This window comes from Triticum aestivum, chromosome 6D (genome assembly GCF_018294505.1).
Source record: "Triticum aestivum cultivar Chinese Spring chromosome 6D, IWGSC CS RefSeq v2.1, whole genome shotgun sequence".
Taxonomy (NCBI): domain Eukaryota; kingdom Viridiplantae; phylum Streptophyta; class Magnoliopsida; order Poales; family Poaceae; genus Triticum; species Triticum aestivum.
In genome coordinates this window covers 409,760,299-409,779,055 of record NC_057811.1, presented here as the reverse complement: position 1 = coordinate 409,779,055, position 18,757 = coordinate 409,760,299, and the positions used below count along the sequence as shown (strand labels likewise).

The 18,757-nt window shown below is 43.6% G+C and overlaps 1 pseudogene; it reads right to left on the bottom strand.

Annotated features, from left to right (window-relative positions):
• LOC123141791 (uncharacterized) overlaps nucleotides 1–17,079 on the bottom strand; it is a 50,244-nt pseudogene extending 33,165 nt beyond the window's left edge.
• Between the last annotated feature and the right edge of the window lie 1,678 nt (nucleotides 17,080–18,757).

The following is an 18,757-nucleotide window of genomic DNA, read 5'->3' as shown; positions in this document are numbered from 1 at the left end:
TGGGATGGAGCGTGTTGGGTTATGTGGTGCACCCCTGCAGGGAAGTTTATCTATTCTAATAGTTGTGTCCCTCGGTAAAAGGACGACCCGGAGTTGTACCTTGACCTTATGACAACTAGAACTGGATACTGAATAAAATACACCCTTCCAAGTGCCAGATACAACCCGGTGATCGCTCTCTAACAGGGCGACGAGGAGGGGATTGCCGGGTAGGATTATGCTATGCGATGCTACTTGGAGGACTTCAATCTACTCTCTTCTACATGCTGCAAGATGGAGATGGCCAGAAGCGTAATCTTCGACAAGACTAGCTATCCCCCTTTTATTCTGGCATTCTGCAGTTCAGTCCACTGATATGCCCCTTTACACATATACCCATGCATATGTAGTGTAGCTCCTTGCTTGCGAGTACTTTGGATGAGTACTCATGGTTGCTTCTCTCCCTCTTTTCCCCCTTTCCTTTCTATCTGGTTGTCGCAACCAGATGCTGGAGTCCAGGAGCCAGGCGCCACCGTCGACGACGACACCTACGACACTGGAGGTGCCTACTACTACGTGCAGCCCGCTGACGACGACCAGGAGTAGTTAGGAGGATCCCAGGCCGGAGGCCTGCGCCTCGTTCGACCTGTATCCCAGTTTGTGCTAGCCTTCTTAAGGCAAACTTGTTTAACTTATGTTTGTACTCAGATATTGTTGCTTCCGCTGACTCGTCTGTGATCGAGCACTTGTATTCGAGCCCTCGAGGCCCCTGGCTTGTATTATGATGCTTGTATGACTTATTTATGTTTTAGAGTTGTGTTGTGATATCTTCCCGTGAGTCCCTGATCTTGATCGTACACATTTGCGTGCATGATTAGTGTACGGTCAAATCGGGGGCGTCACACATACCTAGTTCAATCTCGTTACCGGCAAGTCTCTTTACTCGTTCCATAACGCATGATCCCGCAACTAACTCATTAGTCACATTGCTTGCAAGGGTTATAGTGATGATCATTACCGAGAGGGCCCAGAGATACCTCTCCGATACTCGGAGTGACAAATCCTAATCTCGATCTATGACAACTCAACAAACACCATCGGAGACACGTATCAAGTTTCCGGTTAATATAATTCTAGCATGAATAATAAACATTTATCATGATATAAGGAAATATAAATAACAACTTTATTATTGCCTCTAGGCATATTTCCTTCACTATCGGTGCGGACGCGCCTAGCTTGCTCTTGAAGGAAATATGCCCTAGAGGCAATAATAAAGTTATTATTTATTTCCTTATATCATGATAAATGTTTATTATTCATGCTCGAATTGTATTAACCGGAAACATAATACATGTATGAATACATAGACAAACAGAGTGTCACTAGTATGCCTCTACTTGACTAGCTCGTTAATTAAAGATGGTTATGTTTCCTAACCATAGACATGAGTTTTCATTTGATTAACAGGATCACATCATTAGGAGAATGATGTGATTGACTTGTCCCATTCCATTAGCTTAGCACTTGATCGTTTAGTATGTTGCTATTGCTTTCTTCATGACTTATACATGTTCCTATGACTATGAGATTATGCAACTCCCGTTTACCGGAGGAACACTTTGTGTGCTACCAAACGTCACAACATAACTGGGTGATTATAAAGGTGCTCTACAGGTGTCTCCGAAGGTACTTGTTGGGTTGGCGTATTTTGAGATTAGGATTTGTCTCTCCGATTGTCGGAGAGGTATCTCTGGGCCCACTCAGTAATGCACATCACTATTAGCCTTGCAAGCATTGTAACTAATGAGTTAGTTGCGGGATGATGTATTACGGAACGAGTAAAGAGACTTGCCGGTAACGAGATTTAAGTAGGTATTGAGATACCGACGATCGAATCTCGGGCAAGTAACATACCGATGACAAAGGGAACAATGTATGTTGTTATGCGGTTTGACCGATAAAGATCTTCGTAGAATATGTGGGAGCCAATATGAGCATCCAGGTTCCGCTATTGGTTATTGACCAGAGACATGTCTCGGTCATGTCTACATAGTTCTCGAACCCTTAGTGTCCGCACGCTTAAAGTTTCGATGACGGTTATATTATGAGTTTATGAGTTTTGATGTACCGAAGGTTGTTCGGAGTCCCGGATGTGATCACGGAGATGACGAGGAGTCTCGAAATGGTTGAGACATGAAGATTGATATATTGGACGACTATATTCGGACACCGGAATGGTTCCGGGGGTTATCGGATATATACCGGAGTACTGGGGGGTTAATTACCGGACCCCCCCCCCCCCGGAGGTTATTGGGCCTCATGGGCCCAATTGGTGGAAGAGGAGAGGAGGCCAAGGGGCAGCTGCGCGCCCCTCCCCCCTCAAGTCCGAATTGGACAAGGAGGGGGCGGCGCCCCCCCTTTTCCTTTCCCCCTCTCTCTCCTTCCCTCTCCTCTCCTAATCCAACAAGGAAGGGAGGGAGTCCTACTCCCGATGGGAGTAGGACTCCTCCTGGCGCGCCCCTCCTGGCCGGCCGCCTCTCCCCCCTTACTCCTGTATATACGGGGGCAGGGGCACCCTAGAGACACAACAATTGATCATTGATCTTTTAGCCGTGTGCGGTGCCCCCCTCCACCTTAGTCCACCTCGATAATGTCGTAGCGGTGCTTAGGCGAAGCCCTGCGTCGGTAGAACATCATCATCGTCACCACGCCGTCGTGCTGACGAAACTCTCCCTCAACACTCGGCTGGATCGGAGTTCGAGGGACGTCATCGGGCTGAACGTGTGCTGAACTCGGAGGTGTCGTGCGTTCGGTACTTGATCGGTCGTATCGTGAAAACGTATGACTACATCAACTGCGTTGTGCTAATGCTTCCGCTTTCGGTCTACGAGGGTACGTGGACAACACTCTCCCCTCTCGTTGCTATGCATCACCATGATCTTGCGTGTGCGTAGGAAATTTTTTAAATTACTACGTTCCCCAATAGTGGCATCAGAGCCAGGTTTTATGCGTAGATGTCATATGCACGAGTAGAACACAAGTGAGTTGTGGGCGATATAAGTCATACTGCTTACCAGCATGTCATACTTTGGTTCAGCGGTATTGTTGGATGAAGCGGCCCGGACCGACATTACGCGTACGCTTACGCGAGACTGGTTCTACCGATGTGCTTTGCACACAGGTGGCTGGCGGGTGTCAGTTTCTCCAACTTTAGTTGAACCGAGTGTGGCTACGCCCAGTCCTTGCGAAGGTTAAAACAGCACCAACTTTACAAACTATCGTTGTGGTTTTGATGCGTAGGTAAGAACGGTTCTTGCTCAGCCCGTAGCAGCCACGTAAAACTTGCAACAACAAAGTAGAGGACGTCTAACTTGTTTTTGCAGGGCATGTTGTGATGTGATATGGTCAAGGCATGATGCTATATTTTATTGTATGAGATGATCATGTTTTGTAACCGAGTTATCAGCAACTGGCAGGAGCCATATGGTTGTCGCTTTATTGTATGCAATGCAATCGCCCTGTAATGCTTTACTTTATCACGCGGTAGCGATAGTCGTAGAAGCATAAGATTGGTGAGACGACAACGATGCAACGATGGAGATCAAGGTGTCGCGTCGGTGACGATGGTGATCATGACGGTGCTTCGGAGATGGAGATCACAAGCACAAGATGATGATGGCCATATCATATCACTTATATTGATTGCATGTGATGTTTATCTTTTATGCATCTTATCTTGCTTTGATTGACGATAGCATTATAAGATGATCTCTCACTAAATTTCAAGATAAAAGTGTTCTCCCTGAGTATGCACCGTTGCCAAAGTTCGTCGTGCCCAGACACCACGTGATGATCGGGTGTGATAAGCTCTACGTCCATCTACAACGGGTACAAGCCAGTTTTGCACACGCAGAATACTCAGGTTAAACTTGACGAGCCTAGCATATGCAGATAAGGCCTCGGAACACTGAGACCGAAAGGTCGAGCGTGAATCATATAGTAGATATGATCAACACAGTGATGTTCACCATTGAAAGCTACTCCATTTCACGTGATGGTCGGTTATGGTTTAGTTGATATGGATCACGTGATCACTTAGAGGATTAGAGGGATGTCTATCTAAGTGGGAGTTCTTAAGTAATATGATTAATTGAACTTTAATTTGTCATGAATTTAGTCCTGGTAGTATTTGCATATCTATGTTGTAGATCAATAGCTCGCGATGTAGCCCCCCGTTTATTTTGATATGATTCCTAGAGAAAACTAAGTTGAAAGATGATAGTAGCAATGATGCGGACTTGTTCCGTGATCTGAGGATTTTCCTCATTGCTGCACAAAAGAATTATGTCCTTGATGCACCGCTAGGTGACAGACCTATTGCAGGAGCAGATGCAGACGTTATAAACGTTTTGACAAAAGCTCGGTATGATGACTACTTGATAGTTTAGTGCACCATGCTTCACGGCTTAGAACCGGGACTTCAAAAATGTTTTGAACGCCACGGAGCATATAAGATATTCCAAGAGTTGAAGTTGGTATTTCATACTCATGCCCGTGTCGAGAGGTATGAGACCTCTAACAGTACTTTGCCTACAAGATGGAGGAGAATAGCTCAACCAGTGAGCATGTGCTCAGATTGTCTGGGTACTACAATTGCTTGAATCAAGTGGGAGTTAATCTTCCAGATAAGATAGTAATTGAAAGAATTCTCTAGTCACTATCACCAAGTTATTAGAACTTCGTGATGAACTATAATATGCAAGGGATGACGAAAGTAATTCCTGAGCTCTTCGCGATGCTGAAATCGACGAAGGTAGAAATCAAGAAAGAGCATCAAGTGTTGATGGCTAACAAGACCACTAGTTTCAAGTAAAGGAACAAAGGGAAGAAAAAGGGAACTTCAAAAAGAACGGCAAGCAAGTTGCTGCTCAAGTGAAAAAACCCAAGTCTGGACCTAAGCCTGAAACTGAGTGCTTATACTGCAAAAGGACTGATCACTGGAAGCGGAACTACCCTAGATAATTGACGGATAAGAAGGGTGGCAAAGTGAACAAAGGTATATTGGATATACATGTTATTGATGTGTACTTTACTAGTGTTTATAGCAACCCCTCGGTATTTGATACTAGTTCAGTTACTAAAATTAGTGACTCGAAACGGGAGTTGCGGATTGAACAGAGACTAGTTAAGGGTGAAGTGACGATGTGAGTTGGAAGTGGTTCCAAGATTGATATGATCATCATCGCACACTCCCTATACTTTCGGGATTAGTGTTGAACCTAAATAAATGTTATTTGGTGTTTGAGTTGAGCATGAATATGATTTGATCATGTTTATTGCAATACGGTTATTCATTTAAGTTAGAGAATAATTGTTGTTCTGTTTACATGAATAAAACCTTCTTTGGTTATACACCCAATGAAAATGGTTCGTTGGATCTGGATCGTAGTGATACACATATTCATAATATTGAAGCCAAAAGATGCAAAGTTAATAATGATAGTACAACTTATTTGTGGCACTGCCGTTTAGGTCAGGTGTAAAGCACATGAAGAAACTCCATGCTGATGGGTTTTTGGAATCACTTGATTATGAATCACTTGATTCTTGCGAACCATGCCTCTTGGGCAAGATGACTAAAACGCCGTTCTCTGGAACAATGGAGCGAGCAACAGATTTGTTGGAAATCATACATACTGATGTATGTGGTCCGATGAATATTGAGGCTCGCAGCGGGTATCGTTATTTTCTGACCTTCACAGATGATTTGAGCACATATGGGTATATCTACTTGATGAAACATAAGTCTGAAATATTTGAAAAGTTCATATAATTTCAGAGTGAAGTGCAAAATCATCGTAACAAGAAAATAGAAGTTTCTACGATCTGATCGTGGAGGAGAATATTTGAGTTACGAGTTTGGTCTTCATTTGAAATAATGCGGAATAGTTTCGCAACTCACGCCACCTGGAACACCACAGCATAATGGTGTGTCCGAACATCATAACCGTACTTTATTGGATATAGTGCAATCTATGATGTCTCTTACCGATTTACCACTATCATTTTGGGGTTATCCATTAGAGACAGCTGCATTCACGTTAAAAAGGGCACCATCTAAATCCGTTGAGACGACACCGTATGAACTGTGGTTTAGCAAGAAACCTAAGCTGTCGTTTCTTAAAAGTTTGGGGTTGCGATGCTTATAAGAAAAGGTTTCATCCTAATAAACTCAAACCCAAATCGAAGAAATGTGTCTTCATAGGATACCCAAAGGAGACAGTTGGGTACACCTTCTATCACAGATCCGAAGGCAAGATATTCATTGCTAAGAATGGATCCTTTCTAGAGAAGGAGTTTCTCTCGAAAGAAGTGGGTGGGAGGAAAGTAGAACTTGATGAGGTAACTGTACCTGCTCCCTTATTGGAAAGTAGTTCATCACAGAAATCTGTTCCTGTGACTACTACACCAATTAGTGAGGAAGCTAATGATGATGATCATGTAACTTCAGATCAAGTTACTACCGAACCTCGTAGGTAAACCAGAGTGAGATTCGCACCAGAGTGGTACGGTAATCATGTTCTGGAGGTCATGTTACTTGACCATGACGAACCTACGAACTATGAGGAAGCGATGATGAGCCCAGATTCCGCGAAATGGCTTGTGGCCATGAAATCTGAGATGAGATCCATGTATGAGAACAAAGTATGGACTTTGATTGACTTGCCCAATGATCGGCGAGCCATTGAGATTAAATGGATCTTCAAGAGGAGACGGACGCTGATAGTAGTGTTACTATCTACAAAGCTAGAATTGTCGCAAAAGGTTTTCGACAAGTTCAAGGTGTTGACTACTATGAGAGTTTCTCACTCGTATCTATGCTTAAGTCTGTCCAAATCATGTTAGCAATTGTCGCATTTTATGAAATCTGGCAAATGGATAAACAAAACTGCATTCCTTAATGGATTTATTAAAGAAGAGTTGTATATGATGCAACCAGAAGGTTTTGTCAATCCTAAAGGTGCTAACAAAATATGCAAGCTCCAGCGATCCATCTATGGACTGGTGCAAGCATCTCGGAGTTGGAATATACGCTTTGATAAGTTGATCAAAGGATATAGTTTTATACAGACTTGCGGTGAAGCCTGTATTTACAAGAAAGTGAGTGGGAGCACTACAGCATTTCTAATAAGTATATGTGAATGACATATTATTGATCAGAAATAATGTAGAATTATTCTGCAAAGCATAAAGGAGTGTTTGAAAGGAGTTTTTCAAAGAAAGACCTCGGTGAAGCTGCTTACATATTGAGCATCAAAATCTATAGAGATAGATCAAGACGCTTGATAAGTTTTTCAATGAATACATACCTTGACAAGATTTTGAAGTAGTTCAAAATGGAACAATCAAAGAAAGAGTTCTTGCCTGTGTTACAACGTGTGAAATTGACTAAGACTCAAAGCCCGACCACGGCAGAAGATAGAAAGAGAATGAAAGTCATTCCCTATGCCTGAGCCATAGGTTCTATAAAGTATGCCATGCTGTGTACCAGATCTATTGTATACCCTACATTGAGTTTGACAAGGGAGTACAATAGTGATCTAGGAGTAGATCACTGGGCAGCGGTCAAAATTATCCTTAGTCGAATAAGGATATGTTTCTCGATTATGGAGGTGACAAAAAGGTTCGTCGTAAAGGGTTACGTCGATACAAGTTTTGACACTGATGCAGATGACTCTAAGTCTCAATCTGGATACATATTGAAAGTGGGAGCAATTAGCTAGAGTAGCTCTGTGCAGAGCATTGTTGACATAGAAATTTGCAAAATACATACGGATCTGAATGTGGCAGACCCGTTGACTAAACTTCTCTCACAAGCAAAACATGATCACACCTTAGTACTCTTTGGGTGTTAATCACATAGCAATGTGAACTAGATTATTGACTCTAGTAAACCCTTTGGGTGTTGGTCACATGACGATGTGAACTATGGGTGTTAATCACATGGTGATGTGAACTATTGGTATTAAATCACATAGTGATGTGAACTAGATTATTGACTCTAGTGCAAGTGGGAGACTGAAGGAAATATGCCCTAGAGGCAATAATAAAGTTATCATTTATTTCCTTATATCATGATAAATGTTTATTATTCATGCTAGAATTGTATTAACCGGAAACATAATACATGTGTGAATACATAGACAAACAGAGTGTCACTAGTATGCCTCTACTTGACTAGCTCGTTAATTAAAGATGGTTATGTTTCCTAACCATAGACATGAGTTGTCATTTGATTAACGGGATCACATCATTAGGAGAATGATGTGATTGACTTGACCCATTCCGTTAGCTTAGCACTTGATCATTTAGTATGTTGCTATTGCGTTCTTCATGACTTATACATGTTCCTATGACTATGAGATTATGCAACTCTCGTTTACCGGAGGAACACTTTGTGTGCTACCAAACATCACAACGTAACTGGGTGATTATAAAGGTGCTCTATAGGTGTCTCCGAAGGTACTTGTTGGGTTGGCGTATTTCGAGATTAGGATTTGTCACTCCGATTGTCGGAGAGGTATCTCTGGGCCCACTCAGTAATGCACATCACTATAAGCCTTGCAAGCATTGTAACTAATGAGTTAGTTGCGGGATGATGTATTACGGAACGAGTAAACAGACTTGTCGGTAACGAGATTTAACTAGGTATTGAGATACCGACGATCGAATCTCGGGCAAGTAACATACCGATGACAAAGGGAACAACGTATGTTGTTATGCGGTTTGACCGATAAAGATCTTCGTAGAATATGTGGGAGCCAATATGAGCATCCAGGTTCCGCTATTGGTTATTGACGGGAGACATGTCTCGGTCATGTCTACATAGTTCTCGAACCCGTAGGGTCCACACGCTTAAAGTTTCGATGACGGTTATATTATGAGTTTATGAGTTTTGATGTACCGATGGTTGTTCGGAGTCCCGGATGTGATCACGGACATGACGAGGAGTCTCGAAATGGTCGAGACATGAAGATTGATATATTGGACGACTATATTCGGACACCGGAATGGTTCCGGGGGTTATCGGATATATATCGGAGTACCGGGGGGTTACCGAAACCCCCCGGAGGTTATTGGGCCTCATGGGCCCAATTGGTGGAAGAGGAGAGGAGGCCAAGGGGCATCCGCGCGCCCCTCCCCCCCAAGTCCGAATTGGACAAGGAGGGGGGCGCCCCCCCCCCTTTTCCTTTCCCCCTCTCTCTCCTTCCCTCTCCTCTCCTAATCCAATAAGGAAGGGAGGGAGTCCTACTCCCGGTGGGAGTAGGACTCCTCCTGGCGCGCCCCTCCTGGCTGGCCGCCTCTCCCCCCTTGCTCCTTTATATACGGGGGCAGGGGGCACCCTAGAGACACAACAATTGATCATTGATCTTTTAGCCGTGTGCGCTGCCCCCCTCCACCATAGTCCACCTCAATAATGTCGTAGCGGTGCTTAGGCGAAGCCCTGCGTCGGTAGAACATCATCATCGTCACCACGCCGTCGTGCGGACGAAACTGTCCCTCAACACTCGGCTGGATGGGAGTTCGAGGGACGTCATCGGGCTGAACGTGTGCTGAACTTGGAGGTGCCGTGCGTTTGGTACTTGATCGGTCGGATCGTGAAGACGTACGACTACATTAACCGTGTTGTGCTAACGCTTCCGCTTTCGGTCTACGAGGGTACGTGGACAACACTCTTCCCTCTCGTTGCTATGCATCACCATGATCTTGCGTGTGCGTAGGAATGTTTTTGAAATTACTACGTTCCCCAACAGCTCTGCATCGCGCCATCGATCATGTTGTGCGGCGCTGACATGCCTATCTTGATCCGCGGCGCTCAAGCGCCATGCGCCAAAGGTCTGCTCAACCCTAGCGATGACGCGCATCACGGCGTCCTCCATCGCGTTGCCGGGGAGCGCCTCGGCCTCGACGGGCCGTGACGCCTGCTCGTTTTCCTTGTCGGCGAGGTTGATGGCAGAGGCGGTGCTTTGGTGGGTTGGCATGCTTGAAAAAGGTGGATGTGCTACAGGCTGCGCTTGTCGCCTCCATGCGTCACGCGTCGCCTATGCGCAATATAGCAGGGTGGCGGGAAACAGGTGAGGAAATGGCTCGAAATGGTGGCGTGTTCATAAAACGCCATCAATTAATGAAAACCTAGCATAGAAGGAACATCGAGCTAGCACTGAAGTAGATGATGATCACATGCACACGGACCACAATAGGGAACCCGTCGGTGATGAATTCATCAATCCCAAACGGTTGAATACTAGCAAGTGTTTGCCCACAACACACACAGCCTATTCCATCACAAACAGGTCGGATGGATCAACTGTATGCCATGTATCACACATTGTCAAAAAGTAATGCGTCAGACCTTCTTTGACATGTGTTAAAAATAAAAAAATAAAAAACAATGACCCCGAGGTTAAATTAGCTGAGGGAATGGGTCATTTCGGTCATTTGACCGAAATGACCCATCATATCAGTTAATTTAACATCAACACAACTTCCCATCCAGTCACCCATCTGATGGCTGCTCCAGCCTGAGCACACTTAACTTGATAGTTTTCTTACATGAGCTACAGGTGGAACAGCTAGTCCTTGCTGATAGGAATGCCTCTTTGCATCCTTATGGCGAATCCGGATGACCGCCCGTCCCACAATGGCCAATAGATGTTGTGTAGACAGAGCATATCACATACATCTTATTAGAAGCAATCGTCTGTGTTATTATCGATCTTCGCACACATTTCTGATTACAGACATGTTTGCCGCGTATCACATACGTCTTATTAGAAGCAATCGTCTGTGTTCTCCCTGAGTATGCACCGTTGCGACAGTTCTTCGTGCTGAGACACCACGTGATGATCGGGTGTGATAAGCTCTATGTTCACATACAATGGGTGCAAGCCAGTTTTGCACACGCAGAATACTCGGGTTAAACTTGACGAGCCTAGCATATGCAGATATGGCCTCGGAACACTGACACCGAAAGGTTGAGCGTGAATCATATAGTAGATATGATCAACATAGAGATGTTCACCATTGAAAACTTCTCCATCTCACGTGATGATCGGACATGGTTTAGTTGATATGGATCACGTGATCATTTAGATGACTAGAGGGGTGTCTATCTAAGTGGGAGTTCTTAAGTAATATGATTACTTGAACTTTAATTTATCATGAACTTAGTCTTGATAGTATTTGCATAACTATGTTGTAGATCAATAGCTCGCAATGTTGCTCCCCGTTTACTTTTGATAAGTTCCTAGGGGAAAACTATGTTGAAAGATGATAGTGGCAATGATGCGGACTAGGTCCATGATCTGAGGATTATCCTCATTGCTGCACAGAAGTATTATGTCCTTGATGCACCGCTAGGTGACGGACCTATTGTAGGAGCAGATAGAGACGTTATGAACGTTTGGCAAGCTCGGTATGATAAGTACTTGATAGTTTAGTGCGCCATGCTTTACGGCTTAGAACCGGGACTTCAAAAACGTTTTCAATGCCACAGAGCATATAAGATGTTCCAAGAGCTGAAATTGGTATTTCAGACTCATGCCCGAGTCAAGATGTATGAGACCTCTGACAAGTACTTTGCCTACAAGATCGAGGAGAATAGCTCAACCAGTGAGCATGTGCTCAGATTGTCTGAGTACTACAATCGCTTGAATCAAGTGGGAATTAATCTTCCAGATAAAATAGTGATTGACAGAATTCTCTAGTCACTATCACCAAGTTACTGGAACTTTGTGATGAACTACAAAGGGATGACGAAAACAATTCCCGATCTCTTCGTGATGCTGTAATCGACGAAGGTAGAAATCAAGAAAAGCATCAAATGTTGATGGTTGACAAGACCACTAGTTTCAAGTAAAGGGCAAGGGAAAGAAAGGGAACTTCAAGAAAATGGCAAGCAAGTTGCCACTCCCATGAAGAATCCCAAAGCTAGACCCAAGCCTGAAACTGAGTGCTTCTACTGCGAAGGAAATGGTCACTGGAAGCGGAACTGCCCCAGATACTTGGCGGATAAGAAGGATGGCAAAGTGAACAAAAGTATATATGATATACATGTTATTGATGTGTACTTTACTAGTGTTCATAGTAGCCCCTGGGTATTTGATACTGGTTCAGTTGCTATGATTAGTAACTTGAAACGGGAGTTACAAAATGAACAGAGACTAGTTGAGGGTAAGGTGACGATGTGTGTTGGAAGTGATTCCAAGGTTGATAAGATCACCATCGCACACTCCCTTTACCTTCGGGATTAGTGTTAAACCTAAAATAAATGTTATTTGGTGTTTGCGTTGAGCATAATATGATTGGATCATGTTTATTGCAATACGGTTATTCATTTAAGTCAACGAATAATTGTTATTCTGTTTACATGAATAAAACCTTCTGTGGTTGTACACCCAAGGTGAATGGTTTACTGAATCTCGATCGTAATGATACACATATTCATAATATTGATGCCAAAAGATGCAAAGTTGATAATGATAGTGCAACATATTTGTGGCACTGTCGTTTAGGCCATATTGGTGTAAAGCGCATGAAGAAACTCCATGCTGATGGGCTTTTGGAATCACTTGATTATGAATCACTTGATGCATGCGAACCATGCCTCATGGGCAAGATGACTAAGACTCCATTCTTCGGAACATTGGAGCGAGCAACTGACTTATTGGAAATAATACATAATGATGTATGCAGTCCGATGAGTGTTGAGGCTCGCGGCGGGTATCGTTATTTTCTGACCTTCACAGATGATTTGAGCAGATATGGGTATATCTACTTGATGAAACATAAGTCTGAAACATTTGAAATGTTCAAAGAATTTCATTGTGAAGTGGAAAATCATCGTAACAAGAAAATAAAGTTTCTGCGATCTGATCGTGGAGGTGAATATTTGAGTTATGAGTTTGGTCTTCATTTGAAACAATGTGGAATAGTTTCACAAACTCACGCCACCTGGAACACCACAGCATAATGGTGTGTCCGAATGTCGTAACCGTACTTCATTAGATATGGTGCGATCTATGATGTCTCTTACCGATTTACCACTATCATTTTGGGGTTATGCATTAGAGACAGCTGCATTCACGTTAAATAGGGCACCATCTAAATCCGTTGAGACGACAGCGTGCGAACTATGGTTTGGCAAGAAACCTAAGCTGTCGTTTCTTAAAGTTTGGAGCTGCGATGCTTATGTGAAAAAGCTTCAACCTGATAAGCTCGAACCCAAATCGGAGAAATGCGTCTTCATAGGATACCCAAAGGAGACTGTTGGGTACACCTTCTATCACAGATCCGAAGGCAAGATATTCGTTGCTAAGAATGAATTCTTTCTAGAGAAGGAGTTTCTCTCGAAAGAAGTGAGTGGGAGGAAAGTAGAACTTGAAGAGGTAATTGTACCTTCTCCCGAATTGGAAAGTAGTTCATCACAGAAATCAGTTCTAGTGATTCCTACACCAATTAGTGAGGAAGCTAATAATGATGATCATGAAACTTCAGATCAAGTTACTATTGAACCTCGTATGTTAACCAGAGTACGGTCCGCACCAAAGTGGTATGGTAATCCTGTTCTGGAAGTCATGTTACTAGACCATGACGAACCTACAAACTATGAGGAAGCGACGATGAGCCCAGATTCCACAAAATGGCTTAAGGCCATGAAATCTGAGATGGGATCCATGTATGAAGAACAAAGTGTGGACTTTGGTTGACTTTCCCGATGATCGGCAAGCCATTGAGAATAAATGGATCTTCAAGAGGAAGACGAACACTGATAGTTGTGTTACTATCTACAAAGCTCGAATTGTTGCAAAAAGGTTTTTTCGACAAGTTCAAGGTGTTGACTACGATGAGATTTTCTCACTCGTAGCGATTCTTAAGTCTGTCCGAATCATGTTAGCAATTGCCACATTTTATGAAATCTGGCAAATGGATGTCAAAACTGCATTCCTTAATGGATTTCTAAAAGAAGAGTTGTATATGATGCAACAAGAAGGTTTTGTCAATCCTAAAAGTGCTAACAAAGTGTGCAAGCTCCAGCGATCCATCTATGGACTGGTGCAAGCCTCTCGGAGTTGGAATATACGCTTTGATGAGTTGATCAAAGCATATAGTTTTATACAGACTTGCGGTGAAGCCTATATTTACAAGAAAGTGAGTGGGAGCACTACAACTTTTCTGATAAGTATATGTGAATGACATATTGTTGATCGGAAATGATGTAGAATTTTCTGGAAAGCATAAAGGAGTGTTTGAAAGGAGTTTTTCAAAGAAAGACCTCGGTGAAGCTGCTTACATATTGAGCATCAAGATCTATAAAGATAGATCAAGACGCTTGATAAGATTTTTCAATGAGTAGATACCTTGATAAGATTTTGAAGGAGTTCAAAATGGATCAGTCAAAGAAGGAGTTCTTGCCTGAGTTGTAAGGTATGAAATTGAGTAAGACTCAAAACCCGACCACGGTAGAAGATAGAGAGAGAATGAAAGTCGTTCCCTATGCCTCAGCCATAGGTTCTATAAAGTATGTTATGTTGTATACCAGACCTATTGTGTACCTCACCGTGAGTTTGGCAAGAGGGTACAATAGTGATCCAGGAGTGGATCACTGGACGGCGGTCAAAATTATCCTTAGTGGAATAATGATATGTTTCTCGATTATGGAGGTGATAAAGAGTTTTGTCGTAAAGAGTTACGTCGATGCAAGCTTTGACACCGATCTGGATGACTCGGAGTCTCGATCTAGATACATATTGAAAGTGGGAGCAAATAGCTAGAGTAGCTCCGCGCAGAGCATTGTAGACATAGAAAATTGCAAAATACATACGGATCTGAATGTGGCAGACCCGTAGACTAAACTTATCTCATAAGCAAAACATGATCACACCTTAATGTTCTTGGGTGTTAATCACATAGCGATGTGAACTAGATTATTGACTCTAGTAAACCCTTTGAGTGTTGGTCACATGGAGATGTGAACTATAGGTGTTAATCACATGGTGATGTGAACTATTGGTGTTAAATCACATGGCGATGTAAACTAGATTATTGACTCTAGTGCAAGTGGGAGACTGAAGGAAATATGCCCTAGAGGCAATAATAAAGTTGTTATTTATATTTCCTTATATCATGATAAATGTTTATTATTCATGCTAGAATTGTATTAACCGGAAACTTGATACATGTGTGAATACATAGACAAAACAGAGTGTCCCTAGTATGCCTCTACTTGACTAGCTCGTTAATCAAAGATGGTTAAGTTTCCTAGCCATAGACATGTGTTGTCATTTGATGAACGGTATCACATCATTAGAGAATGATGTGATGGACAAGACCCATCCATTAGCTTAGCACTATGATCGTTTAAGTTTATTGCTATTGCTCTCTTCATGACTTATACATGTTCCTATGACTATGAGATTATGCAATTCCGAATACCAGAGGAACACTTAGTGTGCTATCAAACGTCACTACGTAACTGGGTGATTATAAAGATGCTCTACAGGTGTCTTCGATGGTGCTTGTTGAGTTGGCATAGATCGAGATTAGGATTTGTCACTCTGTGTATCGGAGAGGTATCTCTGGGCCCTCTCGGTAATGCACATCACTATAAGCCTTGCAAGCAATGTGACTAATGAGTTAGTTGCGGGATGATGTATTACGGAATGAGTAAAGAGACTTGCCAGTAACGAGATTGAACTAGGTATGATGATACCGACGATCAAATCTCGGGCAAGTAACATACCGATGACAAAGGGAACAACGTATGTTCTTATGCGGTTTGATCGACAAAGATCTTCGTAGAATATGTAGGAGCCAATATGAGCATCCAGGTTCCGCTATTGGTTATTGACCGGAGATGTGTCTCGGTCATATCTACATAGTTCTCGAACCCGTAGGGTCCGCACATTTAACGTTCGATAACAATTTGTATTATGAGTTATGTGATTTGATGTACCGAAGTCTGTTCGGAGTCCCGGATGAGATCACGGACATGACGAGGAATCTCGAAATGGTTGAGAGTTAAAGATTCATATATTGGAAGGTTGCATTCGGACATTGGAATGGTTCCGAGTGATTCGAGCATTTTTTCGGAGTACCGGGAGGTTACCGGAACCCCCGGGGGAAAGATATGCGCCATAGGAGGGAGGTTAACCAGCCCACAAGGAGCTGGTGCACCCCCCACAAGGGAGGAGGCCGAATTGGACTTGGGAAGGGGGCGCCACCCCCCTTTCCTTCTCCTACTCCCTCTCATTCCCCTTTTCCCCCTCCGGTAGAAGGAAAAAAGGGTGGGGCCGAATCCTACTAGGACTGGAGTCCTAGTAGGACTCCCATCTCCCTGGCGCGCCCCTTGTTGGCCGGCCTCCTCCTCCCCTCCTTTATATACGGGGGCGGGGGCACCCCAAAGGACAATAAACAATCTCTTAGCCGTGTGCGGTGCTCTCCTCCACAGTCTTACACCTCGGTCATATCGTCGTAGTGCTTAGGCGAAGCCCTGCGCCGGTAACTTCATCATCACCGTCACCACGTTGTCGTGCTGAAGAAACTCCCCATCGGCCTCAACTGGATCAAGAGTTCGAGGGACGTCACCGAGCTGAACGTGTGCAGATCGCGGAGGTGCCGTGTGTTCGGTACTTGGATCGGTTGGATCGCGAAGACGTTCGACTACATCAACCGCGTTACTAAACGCTTCCGCTTTCGGTCTACGAGGGTACGTGGACACACTCTCCCCGCTCATTGCTATACTTCTCCTAGATAGATCTTGCGTGATCGTAGGCAAAAAATTTGAAATACTACGTTCCCCAACACAATCACTCCTTGCACAAAGTTCTTCAGGCAATCAAATGCGGTAGTCTGGCCAATCTTGAGATATTCATCAAGACTATCTGCAGGTGTGCCATAAGCCAATTGGTGTATTTCCGTTGTGCACTTTTGCAGTGGAGAGAGCCCTTCACGGTTACGCGCATCTGTTCTTGTGGTGAAGTATGGAGACCACTCATCTAGCGCATTGACGATGCGAAGAAAGAGAGGTCGTCTCATCCTGAATCTTCTCCGAATTTTTTTGGTGCGGTAGAGAGGATTGTCGCAGAAGTAATCTCGTACAAGTTGTTGATGTGCTTCTTCACGCGGTCTATTCACGTATATCCTCGGACCACTCCTGCTAAGTGATCTTGCTTGAAGAGCCTCAAGTTCCCTTCAACTCCACAGCAATCTCCTCGGCGAAGGAGTCTAGCAGGTCCTCCTCGGCTAGGAATTCATCAAGTGTGTATAACTCTGTTGGATATGTAGTGTTTCTGGCATCACTATCATGTTGTTGATCTGTATCATCAGGATCATCTAGTGGATGGTTATACATAGGCCTGAAACATGTAACAAACAAGACAACAAGTGTACACATCAGAATAAGATCGAGCCAAAAAAACAGGTGGGTGACACTGTTTAGATTCCTGAACCAGAGAACAATGACATGAAAGTTAAGTGACGAACTTCTCATGATAAAAACAGAATTGCGTTTGATTTCTTATTCTGTCTGAACCAATTTCTCATAGAACTTCAAATTGTCCGTGTACAACATCTGAAACTTCAGATATAGATCCTTATGCATTTCCATCAGATCAATAAAACTCAGTTTGGTTCTGCCAAAATGTTGTTGCTTGATAATTTGTATGAGTAGATAGCAATACATTGAAATTACTTGTTGGTTCTAAACTGAACTGAAATCAGTTTGATCCTATATAAAAAGATTGCTACAGACGTATCTAGATGTAGTATAATCAACTACGTTCCTTCCAACTACAAGTAACTCCAAACTAAATTGAACTGAACCATTGTGTATTATGAGCTGAACTAGTACGTTCTGAAATCAATTAGAATGTTCTGAACTGAACAAAAATTATGAATTGAAATCAACTAGGTCTTCTTAGACAATTATCAGTCAAATTTTGGCCACAGCCCAAGTCTGATGCAGAGAAAAATCTGATCTAAGCAAGAATGGGAGGGACAAAGCATGAGGCGCACTAGGATACAGAACAAAAGAGTATTTTGTTCGAAAACACTAACGCCCACACGTGTGGGCGTTAGACAACTCACCCACACGCCTCCATCGTCGTCCAGCGTCCTTTGCACGAATCTCGGCATGAAAAGGCTGATTTTGTGTGCCACGTAGGACAACTCGTGTGTGTGGGTGTGAGGGAGTTCGCCCGCACGCCGGTTTCTCTCCGCGGTCAACGTTTCGCCAGTCAGGGCGTGCGATGAAACTGTTGTCGCGCCCGCACGCCGCGCACCATCTCCTACGACTGCCCATTCTCCCACTCTCCCACACCCAAGCTGTCATTTGCCATGTTTTGGAATGGTACATGGCAACTGCCCTATTTATGAGCATGAGCAGATGGCAACTCTCTTTTTACCCCGAACATGTTATTGTTGCCACGTCTGTTTTGTAGCGCTACATGGCAACTGTCTAGTGTTAGTAGGTGGCAACTCCTAAAGGTACCACCATCGCGCACATGCCCGTCTCCTCTCCCACACACCAAAAGCATCAGTTGCCATGTGTTTTGCAGGGTACATGGCAACTTCCCTATTTGTGAGCATGAGCAGATGGCAACTCTCTTTTTACCCCGAACATGTTATTGTTGCCACGTCTGTTTTGTAGCGCTACATGGCAACTGTCTAGTGTTAGTAGGTGGCAACTCCTAAAGATACCACCATCACCCACATG